The following is a 14,789-nucleotide window of genomic DNA, read 5'->3' as shown; positions in this document are numbered from 1 at the left end:
AGGAAAAAATGTTTATATATTAAAACAATTTCGTATCAACAATTTTTTTTAAACTATTGAAAAATTACCTAAATTGTTTTAATAAATAAATTTATTTTATTATTATTATTAATTATAATATTTACACCAAAGGTGTTTTTATTTGAAATTGGTCAGGCTAGGCATTATCTTCCTTTTTCATCTTCATTTGACACTTATTTTTGAAATTGGTCAGGCTAGGCATTGTCTACCTTTTCCATCTCCATTTCAAATTTGTACGTTTGTTATTTTGTCACTTGTTTTGTATTTTTTATCTTTTTTAATTAAATTAATTAATTAAAAGAAATGTTATATCAACAAGTGTCATATGAAACGAGTTGTGGTTTTTTGGTCATGTAGTATTGATAAGCCATAGTAATGGCCCATGATATTATACAAAGTATATTCACAAATGAAGAATCTCAACTATAAAGTGGGGATAAATATATTTAATTATTTTTTAATATCTAAATTAAAATTATGTTTGTTATTTGTGTATTTTTAATGTTTTTGAAAAAGAATAACAATAATAATGATAATTTAATTGTAAGATTATGGCTAAATTAGATATTAAATTGATATATGATATTTTTTCATTTAAAATATATAAATGCATACATATTTTAATCATCTTTGGATTTCAACCTATAACATTTTACCAAAGAAACACATATTCTTAACTGTTGTTTTATATATAGATATATATATTTCCCATATACTTATACTTTGTTAATATGAAATTGAGATTTATAATTTCTCAATTCCACATACAAAACAAATATATGTAAAGTAAACAACTCAATAATGTGAAAATTTTCCAAATTATAAATGCATATGATATACTTAGTAGGTACTCCTTCAAATCAAGAATGAGGAGTGTTTAATTATTGTTTCAAATTAAAAATGGGGAAAGTGTTTACTCACTCATTATTAAAGAAAAGTAAAGCATAATAACAAAATTATTAACAATATTAACATTCAAGTAATGGAAAAATTATCACATCAATTAAATAACTCATTTTCATTTGAACTAAATATTTCCATTTAAAAATATATATTATAATGATTTTATCTTTTAAATATAATTATTTTTTATATATAATAAATAAAAACTAAATATATTCATTTTTAGAACGTAGTTATGGAGCTTCATGTTCAAAATCTATGATACCAATGATGTAGTGGGGAATAGACACCTTAAATTATATTTGATTTAAACAACCAATTTAGGCATGACGTTTTACACTATTCTTGATGCTAGCATATTAATAAGTATGATAAGGTTTACATTAAACTATGCATTTTTAAAGATTTCTTTTAGATGTTTAAGAGATTTTTTTAGGTAGAATGATATAAAGTGTTTAATTGAAAAATGAAATGGGCTTAATTTTGATTTTTTTCAACCAATTTATAGCTAGATCATAACCTAACCAATTTTTTTATACAACAAAAAAAATCTAAATTTTTGGTCAAGTTCATATCTAAATTCAGGCTTTGGGGATTTTTAAGAGAACTCCCACAAAAAATTGCTTTAACTAATTATGATAAAATCCCACCTTAAATCGTGTTCAACTTGAGATGTTATTGGGTATTTTTTTTATTTAGGAATGACTATCCTTGACATAAAGACTTCTTAACTATGATTAACTTACATGGTCACTCATTATTGTGGGACCCCGAGGAGGTGTGCAAAGGCAACTGTAATTACTTCTGGAAAGATGAAAAAGAAAGAAAGAAAATTTTAACATCCACGAGGCTAAAGATAGGCTATGGGACCTTTTTAGAGTGCAAAATTTGAAAACAAGTATGCACGTTCTATATATGCATATAGTATGTGTAACTTTTCATTTTTAAAACTGTATTTTTGAATGCATAAATGGATACAATGCCTTGAAAGTTTTCTTGGACACTTGGATTGTGTAAACTACACCACATAAATTTTCAATTCCAACAAATCTTTGCTAGACCCCTTCTTTATGTTGATTACCGAATATCATGGAATCTGAACTTCTTTATGTTGATTTCACAATATCGTGGAATATGAAGGTCAATCGAGTGAAAGATGCTCTTTATTTAATCCCATTATCAACACACACTGACTTTGGCCATTTCCTCTGGGCAATTACATTCTTTTGTGGGCCAGTGCCCATTAAGACCTATGGTAATGTTTCTCCTCATTACCTTGCATGTTATAGCTTGGATATAATATGTATATAAGATTTTGACATAGTGGTATGATTGTAAAAAAATGATAGTATATCTATATACTTACAGGATCTGGCTATGTCCCCTCTCCTTTAATGAACATCATGTCCAAGAGTGGCAGGCACAACCCACAAATCCCCCTCATTAATTGCATTAACAACCCCATCAAGGATCCTTAATATGATTTTAAATATACTTGAAAATTATGCATATTGAAATATTTTATTTATGACTTATATTAAATTTTATTATTATTATTATTATTATTATTGATTTTATATTCAAATTTTAATTAACTACACCTTTCTGTTATTACTGCTATTAAAATGTCATTGAATTTTTTTACTTTGATTTTTTTTGGCCATTAGATTTTTTTTATTTTTATAGTCAACATTAAAATTAATTTCTTTATTTTCTTTATCTCTATATACATATTTTTGAAATTAATATTGAAAAAAAAATAGTTATTAAGGATATTCAAATAGTTTATTTATGTATTTAAATATTTTAAAAATATAAAAATTATGCATATTTCTCTAAAGTTAATATAAAATTAAGTTATTTCACATAGACATAGAAATATTTTATTTATAGTTGAGAGTAAATGTGAAATACCATATCTCCTTCATAGTGGATTGTAATATCAAGAATTGAGTAAGAAAACACAATGAGAATGAGATTATTGATATTTTATAATGCTTTTAATTAAAATTAACCAAACATTATGGATATTTTAGAATTCTTTTAATTACAACTAACCATATATATATATATATATATATATATATTTGCTTTATATTATATTGGCCATTCTTTTTTATTTATAAAATATTTGATTTTTATTTTGAAGGGATATGTTTTAAAACACATTTAATTAAAACTAACAAAACATGTATACTCATTTTTGTATTTTATTTATTTAGAGAATATTTTATTTTTATTTTTGTTGTTAAAGAGGTACGTGCTCACTGAGAATTAGTATTGAATGAATTACATATCTTCCTCATAATATACTATACAATATTTCTCTTAGCCAAATAAACTAAAGCTATGAAAAAATATTTATATATATTAATAATGTTTTAGATTAATTTAAACGGAGTTTTAGTGTGATTTTTTGGACTTTCTGGTCCTGGAATCCTATGGAAAAATTTGAGGTGAAATCTTGATTTGTGTTATTTAAATCGGGTTTTTAACTGTATATATGGATTCAGCCCCCTTAAAAACCCCTAGTGCACTTTGATTCTGCAGGGGTTAGCCATCAAGCTTGTGATTTCTATAAATTCCTGCGGGATTTTAGAAAAATTAGGCCGGAAATCCCATTGGAAAAACTTCCAAAAAACCTCACTAAAGACAATTGAAATTTGGACTATTAATTTAACGTTTTATAAAAATATTTAAAAATTACAAAAAATTTCAATAAATAAAATTTAAAAAATAATATTATATTATTTTTAAATTATTGTTATAATTTTTATAATAATATAAATAATAATTTAAATTTAAAATGAAAATATAATTTTGATTCTTGTCGCACAAACTTTCTTGTTCTATTAGCCAATTAATTTTTGAGTCTGCCTTCGAGTTCGAGACACCATTGCAATTTCAATTTACGAGGTGTCAATGTAGGAGTTAAATGGAGGTGTCAATGTACGACGATATGTACGGTCTTTCGTACATTCACAAACTATGGAGTGAAAAAGAAAAGGATTCCCATTGAACTCGACTTTAATGTGACAATATCATTAAATAAAATAAAATAATGTGTTAACAGTCGCCCACATCAAATTTGATTTCAAAGTTACTATCCTGTCCACATATTTTTCTCAATTATCATGAGGAAACTATTACACTTTATATGTAAAATAATATTTTTATAAGTATAAATATTTCCTTTCTCACACAATTTCTATGCATCATGATGAATTATTATATTTTATATTAAATAAATGTTTTCTTTTCGCACATTTTCTATGAATCATGATAAATTATTATATTTTATATTAAATAAATGTTTTCAAAATAATATCTAAGGAAATGGTGTTTGGATGGTTATTTTTCACACATTTTCTATGAATCATAATACATTACTATATTTTATATTAAATAAAATATTTAAAAATAACATTACATAAATGGGGTTTTAATGTTTTTAAATAGTGTTTTATATTTTTGGATTATGTAAATATTTTTGGATTGTAATTGTAGTTAAATGATAAGTTTATGAGGGTATTGTTATCATTGTTACAATACTCTCTAAATTTTGCCTACATTCAAATTTTGGAGCCTTTCGTTGATCGTGTGAAAACTGTCATTTTGAGTCGTTGAAATTGTTTCATGCATGTTCTTTAACTTTTTCTAAGTGTTCAAGTTCCTTTCTAAAGAAGCCTGAAGTGTTGTCTTTTGTTAAAGGTGGCATTGGCACACCTTTAAGAGGCAACTCAAGTGCACGCTCTTGCATTAGTTGATCCTATTTGTTATTAGAACATGTGTTGGACACATTCTCATGGCATAACGCATCTTTTGGTTGCAGTTGACACTTGTGTTGTAATGATATATCTTAATTGCCGCACTTGGAGATAAGTACTATCGTTTTGTTGTATGCATGTTGGTTTTGGGTACAATATATCTTGTTGCTATGTGCATGGGTGTATATGTGTCTGTGATCATGTTCAAGGCTTGTTATATGCTCTTACTCTCTTGTCCCATTGATATCACACTTAGTCAATTTTAGAGTTCTTCTTTGTCCTCACCTCTTGCACAACTCATGAGCACATTCAACTTCTAGCTAAGTGATGAGCGTAATGCGCATTCCTAAGCCTAAGTGATGAGATCCTTACCTCCTGGACCTACACATTATGCCCATCTAGCAGACATCGTCCTTTACTGTGCATTGAGAAACCTCAAAGCATAGCCAATCAACCTTACTGCCTACACTTTCCCATTGCATGAGTCTGGACTAATCCTACCCTGAATTGCACACTACGCATTCTTAGTGGACAGTAGTGCCATTTCTGAAACCTTGCAGTACTCAATTATGCAATCCCTTGAGCCTCTTCCTCAGCCACTGTGCGTTGCGCAATTACAGTGCCCAAACTTGCCTCCCTTGTCTCATAAACTTTCCCTCTGCATAATGCCTAGACTAATATTGCCTTCACTACACACTACACACTTTCATTGAGAAGTAGGGCCACCCTCCAGCCCTTCTAGTTCTTAACATTGCAATCCCTAGACTCATCTCCTCAAGCACTGTGCACTGTGTATTCTCAGTGAGAAAGCATGCCTTCTCTGCCTCCAGGACCTACGCAATGCACATAAGATTTCCTCTTCCTTCCTTGCCACTACACATTGCACACCCTTAGTGCTCAGTCCTTCACTCCTTGCCTCCTGAACCCATGAACTGCACCCAGGAATGCCTCCCTCTCAGCCCTTGTGCCGTTTTCCCATCACAGTCAACATCTTGCATGAGAAAAAAAGGTAGATTAGGTGATTTTGGGACTGATATTGTCTTTCCAAGAGTGAACTCTATTTGTAGGTGCTATCATCCTAACATGGAAAGATGATGCTTAAGGAGGACATCAAGGAGAAGTTGCAAGAAGAAACTTGTGGAAGTGAAATACAAAGGCATCATCAAATGAGGAAATAAAGGAACTCTAAACTACGATAGATGGATGAAGACTGGGATGACATGGAAGACTCTAATGTTATAACCAACCACTTTTGGAGGATGAAGATGAAGACGTATAAGCAAGATATATCATGAAGGAAAAGAATACATAGAAGCAAAGAGGAGAACTTGGCATTGATACATTACAATGAAGTCTTATGTCACATTCGCCAAATTATGGCTTCTCAAAGTGTCATCATAAAAGTCTTATGTTGTCCATGTATTTTGCCACAATTTGTGGAATGTAATTTTGTATTTCCAAAAATAAGAAAATGTAAAATGCGTGGAAGCCCAAGGGCCACACATGGAATTTGGAAAGTCACTAGGAATTCCTAGAGTCATGTAGGAGCTCAAAGGTCACATAGAAGCTCAAAAGTCACATGGGAGCTCAAGAGTCATGAGGGAGGTAAAGAGTCACATGGGAGGTGGAGAGTCACCTCATTTGTTATAAATAAACCCTCATAGCTCAAGTAAAGGACTTTTCACCTTGGCTTCTCAAGCTTAGCATAGGATAGAAGATCATCCTTTTGAGGAGCAAGTGGTGGCTTGATCATCCTTTTGAGGAGCAAGTGGTGGCTTAACGTTCCACTATTGGAGCTTGTTATGTATCATTATAATCATGTATCTTGGAACTTTCACTTAATGATTTGAAGCTCTCAGAGACATCGCACTTTCATGCATATATCGTGAATGTTGTAAGACTATTCTTTCATTGTTTATGGTGTATGTTTGTGTTTATACATACTAAGGAAAATGAACTATTTCATTGGCTTTAGTATATATATTTGAATTGTGTGTCTCTTGCTTCCATGATTTTTGTTTCTTTGTGAACTATTTTGCAAGATAATTAATGATTATTTTAGATATATGTGTGTGTCTTTATTAGGATAGTACTATTAGTTTTCTTCTAAAGACTCACTTTCTTTTTTCCATCCGTGAAAGAAACTTTATACACATTGCAATTGAGTACTTCACAAGGCTAACTTACTTGATTATCTTGAAGTATATGCATACTCCCTTATGTTGTTTATTGTAGCCAAGGAAAATCATTAATATTATGGTAGCCGAGCCTATTTCCCAGATGGGGCTCCTACTCCAAACATTGTGAGGTCTAATTGGGATTTCATATCGAGGAGACCCCCATGTATGTTAGTGGTTTCCAACACAGTCAATAGGTACCTAGTGTGGTTCCTTTACACTAATAGATTGGTGGAGTTGTGATGATCGAAGATTGAGGACATTTCATTGTGATACATGTGTTCTTAGGGATCTTGGTGCAATGGTAAAATTAGGTGTCTGATTAGCCAAGCCTCATGAGGGGATCCAACACATGTCAATATGCAGGAATGATTTCCATAATTGTGGTTAGGGGTATCATACAGAGAGACATTATCATGATGATGACATCCAATGGAGATTACCAAAGAGTTGTAGCTGGATTATTGTTGGGGCAACAATAACTCTAAGTGGGGGAGGATTGTTGGCCCTCAGTATTGCAACAACAATACTGCAATTCCTAAGGGTCTTAGCTTTAATTGCCAACTCAAAGTTCATACAAACTTATGGGGTCAACACTATAATTGGAGAAAGCACTATCTCTTTATTTTTCTAACTTTTATATAGGTGGAATTACTAAGATGAAAGCTGATTATAAAGATACCATTTTAACAGTTCTATGCTACAAGAAAAACTTGAAATTGCAGGAAATGGAAGACAAAAATTAAAACTATACTAATTGAAATGAAGAAATTAATACCATATTAATTGTAATGAAATGAATGCATACATATTCTCCTGTGCAAGTAAAGAAAACACACAACTAAAGTAAAATCTTACAAATAGTAAACCCTAATTATGCAGGAAAGAAGAAATTTCTATAATGATCTAGGTCAAGGAAACTACTTGGTATATCTACTTCTAAATTTCATTCTCATGGTTCCATGGGTGTTTTAACACATCAAAGAATGAGAATCATGAGTTGGATACAAATCTGGGAAAGTTTTAATGTGAATTGCAAACTGTTGTGGGCGTCTTTTTTTTGCTATTGGAGATAGTCGTACGAGCAAAAGAATATGCTAAAGGAAATGTTTGAAGGAAAAATAAGCCGAGGAAGGGCTAAAATAGTAGTTTTTATTTAGCAAGATACACTATAGTATTTTTTATTCAGCAAGATACACGACTATATGGTTCTTTTAGATGCAAAACAAGGGACCGCACAGACAAAATAAAATAGTAAATGATGAACATCAAATAAACAATAGCAATAAAAGTGAATTTAAATGTACAAATAATTATATAACCACAACCAATATTATCATCTAATTCTCAAATACTATGGAAGAAAGAACTATTCAGAAACTAGCTAAGTAACCATGCACAAAAGTAATATTCATAAATAAACTATAGAGATAAACAAATGCATAAAGAGTAATGGTACAAGACGAATCTCAAGCAACTAGGGTGGGACCTAACCCAAGGAATCTCATAACCCTTAAGAATATTAAGAACTGAAACCAAAGATGACTTTCATTAATTGGAGAATTTCTTTTACATGCCAAAATGTTGCAAAACTTGAAGTGTAAACTTCCCAATGCTCTATATTGTTATTCTCTTGCTCCTACTTGTTATACAAGGTTACTTGAGCCCTTTATTTATACAAAATGGGTAGGGTGCAAACTCCTTGAGGGGAGGACTACTTTCCCTCCAAAATCCCTAAAAAGTTGGAGTTGGGAATATCTTTAACTAAGGTTTTTGTGATAAAAATATAGGAAGGAATGTGATAAAGAGGATGTTTGGTGAAAGCACGCTAACATGATTTGTCGAAAAAATGACACTAGATTTCCATTGGGAACATGTGGGTAGCTTGGTCGCATGATGGTTATGGGTGACTGAGCATCAGACTTGGCCTAATCATGGGTGAGGAGGACTAGGATGACACCATGAGGAGCATCATGGACACCTCAAGACATGGACCAAGAGATATTCTTTGAGGACTCAGGATTGGAGATCCAAGGTAAGAATAGTCCTAAAAGTACATACCTTGTGGAAATCCGGATGGGGTATGTAGCTTGTAGAGGTAGTGTGGTATCACACATAAACCCTCCCAGCATAATGCTCTTGATTAAATTAGATCTTGTCTAGTTAGGCCTCATGGAAAATTGTTGAATTGAGGCTTCTATGATCCATAATAGTTATAAGTAGAACTTCAGCGTAAATCACATAAAGAGAGTCATTTGTTGACGCGTTTCGAACCAACCAGTGTGGTTCATCATCAGGACAAGTTGAAGAAATAGATCCAGCTTTGCATGCTAAATAGTCTGAGCAGAGCCTCCAACGACTATCTTGACCAACGGCTAATTTTGACTTAGGGACCGGAGTCAAAAAATCAACTAGATAATTTAATGGGAGTTAATTATCCTACCTTAAATTATAAAAAGAAATAATTATAGATGGTGTTTACATTATTAGTTAGTTAAAAGGTAACATTAAAAATTGTAAATTATATGGGAATTAGTTAGATCAAAGACCTAACTTCTATATATCTATCTATCTATCTATCTATCTATCTATCTATATATATATATATATATATATATATATATATATATATACATATAAGGTAATTTTAGGATGATAGTTAGTTATAGTACCTATATATTACTAGAAAGTTAAAATTAAATAGATAAAGATAATTTTAGATGGTGTTTACGTTATTAGTTAGTTAAAAGGTATAATTTAAAAAAGTAAATTAATGGGAATTAGTTAGATTAAAGACCTAATATATATATATAAATATATATAAGGTATGATAGTTAGTTATAATTACTAGAAAGTTAAAAATGGATAAATATATATAAAAATATATAAATGAAATAATTTTATATGGTGATTACGTTATTAGTTGGTTAAAAGGTATAATTTAATACTTAAAAATTGTAAATTAAATGAAAATTAGTTAGATTAAAGACCTAACTTTCATATATATCTATATCTATATCTATATCTATATCTATATCTATATCTATATCTATATATATATATATATATATATATATATATATATATATATATATATATAGATATAAAAGGTAATTTTAGGATGATAGTTGGTTAAAATAATTAAATATTACTAATAAGTTAAAATTAGATGGATAAATAACTAAAAGATACATAAAAATAAAAATGAATAAAATTCAATTAAGAACGTAAAAAAAAAACAACAACAACAACAACAACAAACAAACAAACAAACAAAACAAAAACAAAAAACAAAAAGACAAAAAAACAAAACAAAAACAACAACAACAACAACAACAACAACAACAAAACGAAACAATAATAATAATAATAAATAAATAAAATAAAATTAATAGACCTTTAAAAAAATAAAAATAAATAAAGAAAAGAAAATAAAAATTAATAGACCTTAAAAAAACAAAAAAAACAAAAAAAAACAATTAATTAATAATAATAATAATAATATATAATAGTTACGATTATATTCATTAATATCTATCAGGAAGAAATAAATAGAAAGAGCGACCTAACATAAAGAGAAGGAGAAGGACCGGAAAAAGTCCAAAACAAGAAGGATAAACCCTAACGAAAGCAAAGAAGATGAAAGGAGGGGAGAGGGAGGAAGAGAAAGACTAGGACGAAAGGGCAGGGATCCAACATCTACTAATCTTCCAGCTGTCATCTCTATTGAGATTGTTAGGCCTTCTTTCAATCTCAATAGCTTCCCTGAATTTACGATGATGGAACTGAGCAACTCTGGCCACAACCTTGGCCTCCTCTATACAAACCTGATGCTTGGTCTTTTCTACATGTTCTGCCAATGCTGAAGACTTGGATCTCCGATGTCTTAGGTCGGCTGCATGTTCGTTGATCCTTTGATGGATGGAGTGCCCTGTTTCCCCAATATAGGGGGTCCCACAAGAACAAGGGATCAAGTAGACACCCTTCATGTCCTTAGGGTTAATGGGATCTTTCACCGATCGGAGGGAATTGTGAATGGTGTTGAGGGGCCTAAAGGTTGAGGGAATATCATACCTCTTAAGGATCCGAGCAATCTTGTCCGTGGTTCCTTGGACATAGGGAAGATGGACACCTAGACGGTGCTCTTTTGGCTCTTTCTTAACTAACGCATTTTTAGAGGCTTTAAGGAAAGCCTTCTGACCTAGGTGCCTACTATATCCATTCTCCACAAAGACATCAAGGAGATGGGATCTCTCCTTATCAAAGCTCTTACTATCAGAAATCCTAAGGGCACGAGTAGCAAGGGTGTTAAGAACACCCATCTTCTGAGCAGGGAAATGATGGGAATCGGCATGAAGATACTGCTCAGTATGTGTTTTCTTCCGGAACACAGAGTGGGAGAGATAGCCATCCTTATTCCTAGATATAAGAATATCCAGGAAAGGGAGGCAACCATTGACCTCTTTTTCCATGGTGAACTTAATGGCAGAGGACTGGCTATTGAGGTGATTGAAGAAGCGATCCAGCTCCTCTGGGCCATGGGGCCAGATGACATTAGTGTCATCTACATACCTTTTCCAAAGCTTGGGAAGGAGACGAGCCGAGGCTAAAGCTTTGGCTTCGAAATCTTCCATAAAAAGATTCGCAACAATAGGGGAAAGAGGGGAACCCATGGCAACACCCCACATCTATTCAAGGAACTCACCCTCGAAACAGAAGAAAGTGGAAGTGAGACAGATCTCCACCAGATGCGCAGTATCGGGATCTGTTAGGCAATAGATCACTTCCAAGGCCTCCTTTATAGGGATGCAAGTATAAAGGGAGACCACATCAAAGCTGATGAGAATGTCCTCAGGGCTAAGCCTAATATCCTTAAGCTCCTTAATGAAGGATGCAGAGTCTTTCACGAAGGACTCAGTGCGGCCAACCAGGGGCTTAAGTTTAAGGGCAAGGAACTTAGCCAGAAGATAGGTCGGACCGTCAATGGTGATTTACGCCGAAGTTCTACTTATAACTATATCATATTTCTTTGTTGTTGGTTTTATAAACTCATAACTATCGTTAAGTCCATAGGGTATTAATGCAACCTTTCAGGTTATCTGATAAAAACCTTATATGGGTTTTGTATCTTTGAGATGATAATGGTCAGCTATCATGCCAGAGCATCTAAGATAATTGTTTTGGGGGTTTTGTTTTAATTTGGAGGACCAATATATGAAACAGATGTAACACTGTAATGCCTAACCTTGTGATTAATATTAATATCAAAGCGGAGGGCTGCTATAAAATTTCACACAGTGATATAGCTTGTATGGTGGTGAGTAGAAACAAAGAAATAATATGATTATCACAGTTTTCAAATTGAAAATCAAACAATCATAAGTATGAAAACCTTTAAACTATGTTCAGAAGGTTTAAGAGAATATGCTTAAGCTTACAAAAGATGCTGATGTTTTATTGATTCAGAGGGAATTAATTAAATAAAAAGTCCATTAATTCATTCTCTTTATAGATTATCACTTCAAAAGCTTATAGGAATAGATTGAGACCCAATTATTCCTACCTAGTTATCTCTGTAAGGCAAAAGAATATTAAGAAAAACATAATGAGTAATATTGGAAAAACTTACAGGAAACACAAACTGTGTAAAACAGAATTCAGAATCCTTTGCTTTGTATTAATGATCCAGAAAAGTCAAGTACATCAAATGTTTAGAAATGCTTCTTCAAGGGTGCAACCCTTAATAACTTGTGAAGAGAGTTATTTATACAACAGTAGAACTAAGAAAATATCCTAAACTGTTTTTACAAAAATAGATTATTATAAAATCAAAATAAAGACTGCTAGTTGATATGGCACTATTTTGATGCTGCACTGTTGGTGACTATCGTTGAAAAAACTGAAAATTGTTGAAGTTGGCTGACTGTTCCTCCAAAAGCTGAATGTTGTTCGATTTTCATGCTGGATGTCATATTTACTGATGACCTTTCATCTGATACACTTTGACTTGTATTTCTTTATCTGTCTCCTCTGTTTAGTCTTTTACCATGAATGCTTTGTCACCTGCTTTTACTTTTACCAATCACAGTAAATCACATCATCTGGTATCTTTTACTCTTATCCTGCATTTATGTCTTTAGTAAAAGTGAATTTCACTAAGGACCTATTTGACTACATGTGAAAATGTAATATGCTGTTGTTGATTTATCTCTGTATAAACAATTACTGCCTCTGTGTAAATGATTTCTTCTGCTCTATGTATAATTGTCTTTTCCTTCTAAATAAAGCCTTTTGGGTAGATTTATTTGCGAATATTAGAGTAAACAGGTTTTGGAACTTGTATCAAAACTGTTTATCCAAGCTTCTAGCCTTCTAATCACCCGCAAAATAAAACAATTTATTAATAAAAACACAGGTTGGTAGGGAGGTGATAATGGTTTAAGGGAACCAGAAAGTCTATGGACGAAGTCCAGAGCTTGTTCAGGAGGTAGTCGGTGGTCAAATTGGGTTGCAGATGCTCTGGGTGGCGTAGGAAATCTTAGGCAGGTTTCACTGTGCAAATAGGCGAAAAGAGAAAAAATGAGGGTCTTTGGCTTTTTAATGAGTAACATTCAAAATTTGGCGCGGAATTCGATAAGTGAATAGTGGATTGTTTCGGTCTATGCGAGGAGGTGGTATTAAGGTTCATTGCACCGCATTTGGCACTCGAGTGGCTCTTTTATGAGAGCATGTGAGTTAACCTAAAGTTGCCATGTAACCAAAAGGGGCTCGAGCAAAACCATGAATCTCACGTGCTCTTGGGCTTTTAACTGTCGGACTTCGGGAGCGTGCGATATGGATGTGGGTCGTTGGATTTTGAAGCGGGTGATCAGAGGGCTGTCACGTGGTCGAGATGCACAGAGGGAAATCGACGGAGATTAGCGGGCCTCAGGGGTTAATTACAAGTGATTTGTAATTAATTTAATGAATAAAGTGCGGGTTGAAAATATAATGAGCAGGTTTAATACAGTGGGACCGGGGTTAAAATATAGCGAAGGTTTATTAACTGCACCAAGGGTGGTGGGTTAAAAGGATTTATATTGGGAAAAAATGAATTTGCGGAGTTAATTAAGATAAAGCGGGGGGGAGACAAAACTTAGGATAAAGGGTCTTTATAGGTTAAAAGGGTTTTGTCGGGAAAAATATGAATGGCGGAGTTAAAGTTAAATAATGCAGGGGGGAGGGGGGGGGGGGGGAATTTAAACTTAGAATAAAGGGGTTTTATGGGTTTTTTGGGTGAAATAAGGAAATTAATAAGGGGAAAGTGATTTTTTCAAGGGGAAAGGGTTTCACACTAGGGAAAAGGGGTTTTGGGTAGGGGAATGACCTTTGGAGGGTAATTTGCTAGGAAAATGTGTGAAACCAAGGGGCAAAGGTGAAAATGAAGGGAAAATGGTATATTCTTAAGAAATGATGGGATAATGGGGAAATTAGTAAGTATGTAGTGGGGGATGAAATGAAATGAGGGGAAGTTTAATTAAATCAGCTTGTGAACATCTTTTCACTTTCATAACTGCTTCTGCACACTGAAACATATGATCAAGCATGATAAATGTGCTTATGCTTTGACAAACTTGTACTTCTACAACCTTTCTTCTACCTACTTTTTAGTTATCCTAACATTTTTTCTTCACTTTATTGGGTGCATATTATAAGCTAGCAGACCCTTTATTTCTTTTCATGAATAATCTACCTCTATAACTTATTCTTTCCATTGGCTCAAATTAAATTGTTGAGCCAATTTTATTTTCTACCTATGACAATCAATTTAAAACAAATCCAATTATGATTAAACTGTATAATTGGATTAAATAAACTAGTGTGGCATCTAAACAAACTGCGCACAACTATTATTTTCAAAAGTGAAATAGAGTAAAAGTAG

Source organism: Pinus tabuliformis, chromosome 7 (assembly GCF_031772625.1).
Source record: "Pinus tabuliformis cultivar Carrire ecotype Pingquan chromosome 7, CPIR1, whole genome shotgun sequence".
In the NCBI taxonomy this organism is placed as follows: Eukaryota; Viridiplantae; Streptophyta; class Pinopsida; order Pinales; family Pinaceae; genus Pinus; species Pinus tabuliformis.
This window is presented reverse-complemented; position numbering follows the sequence as displayed.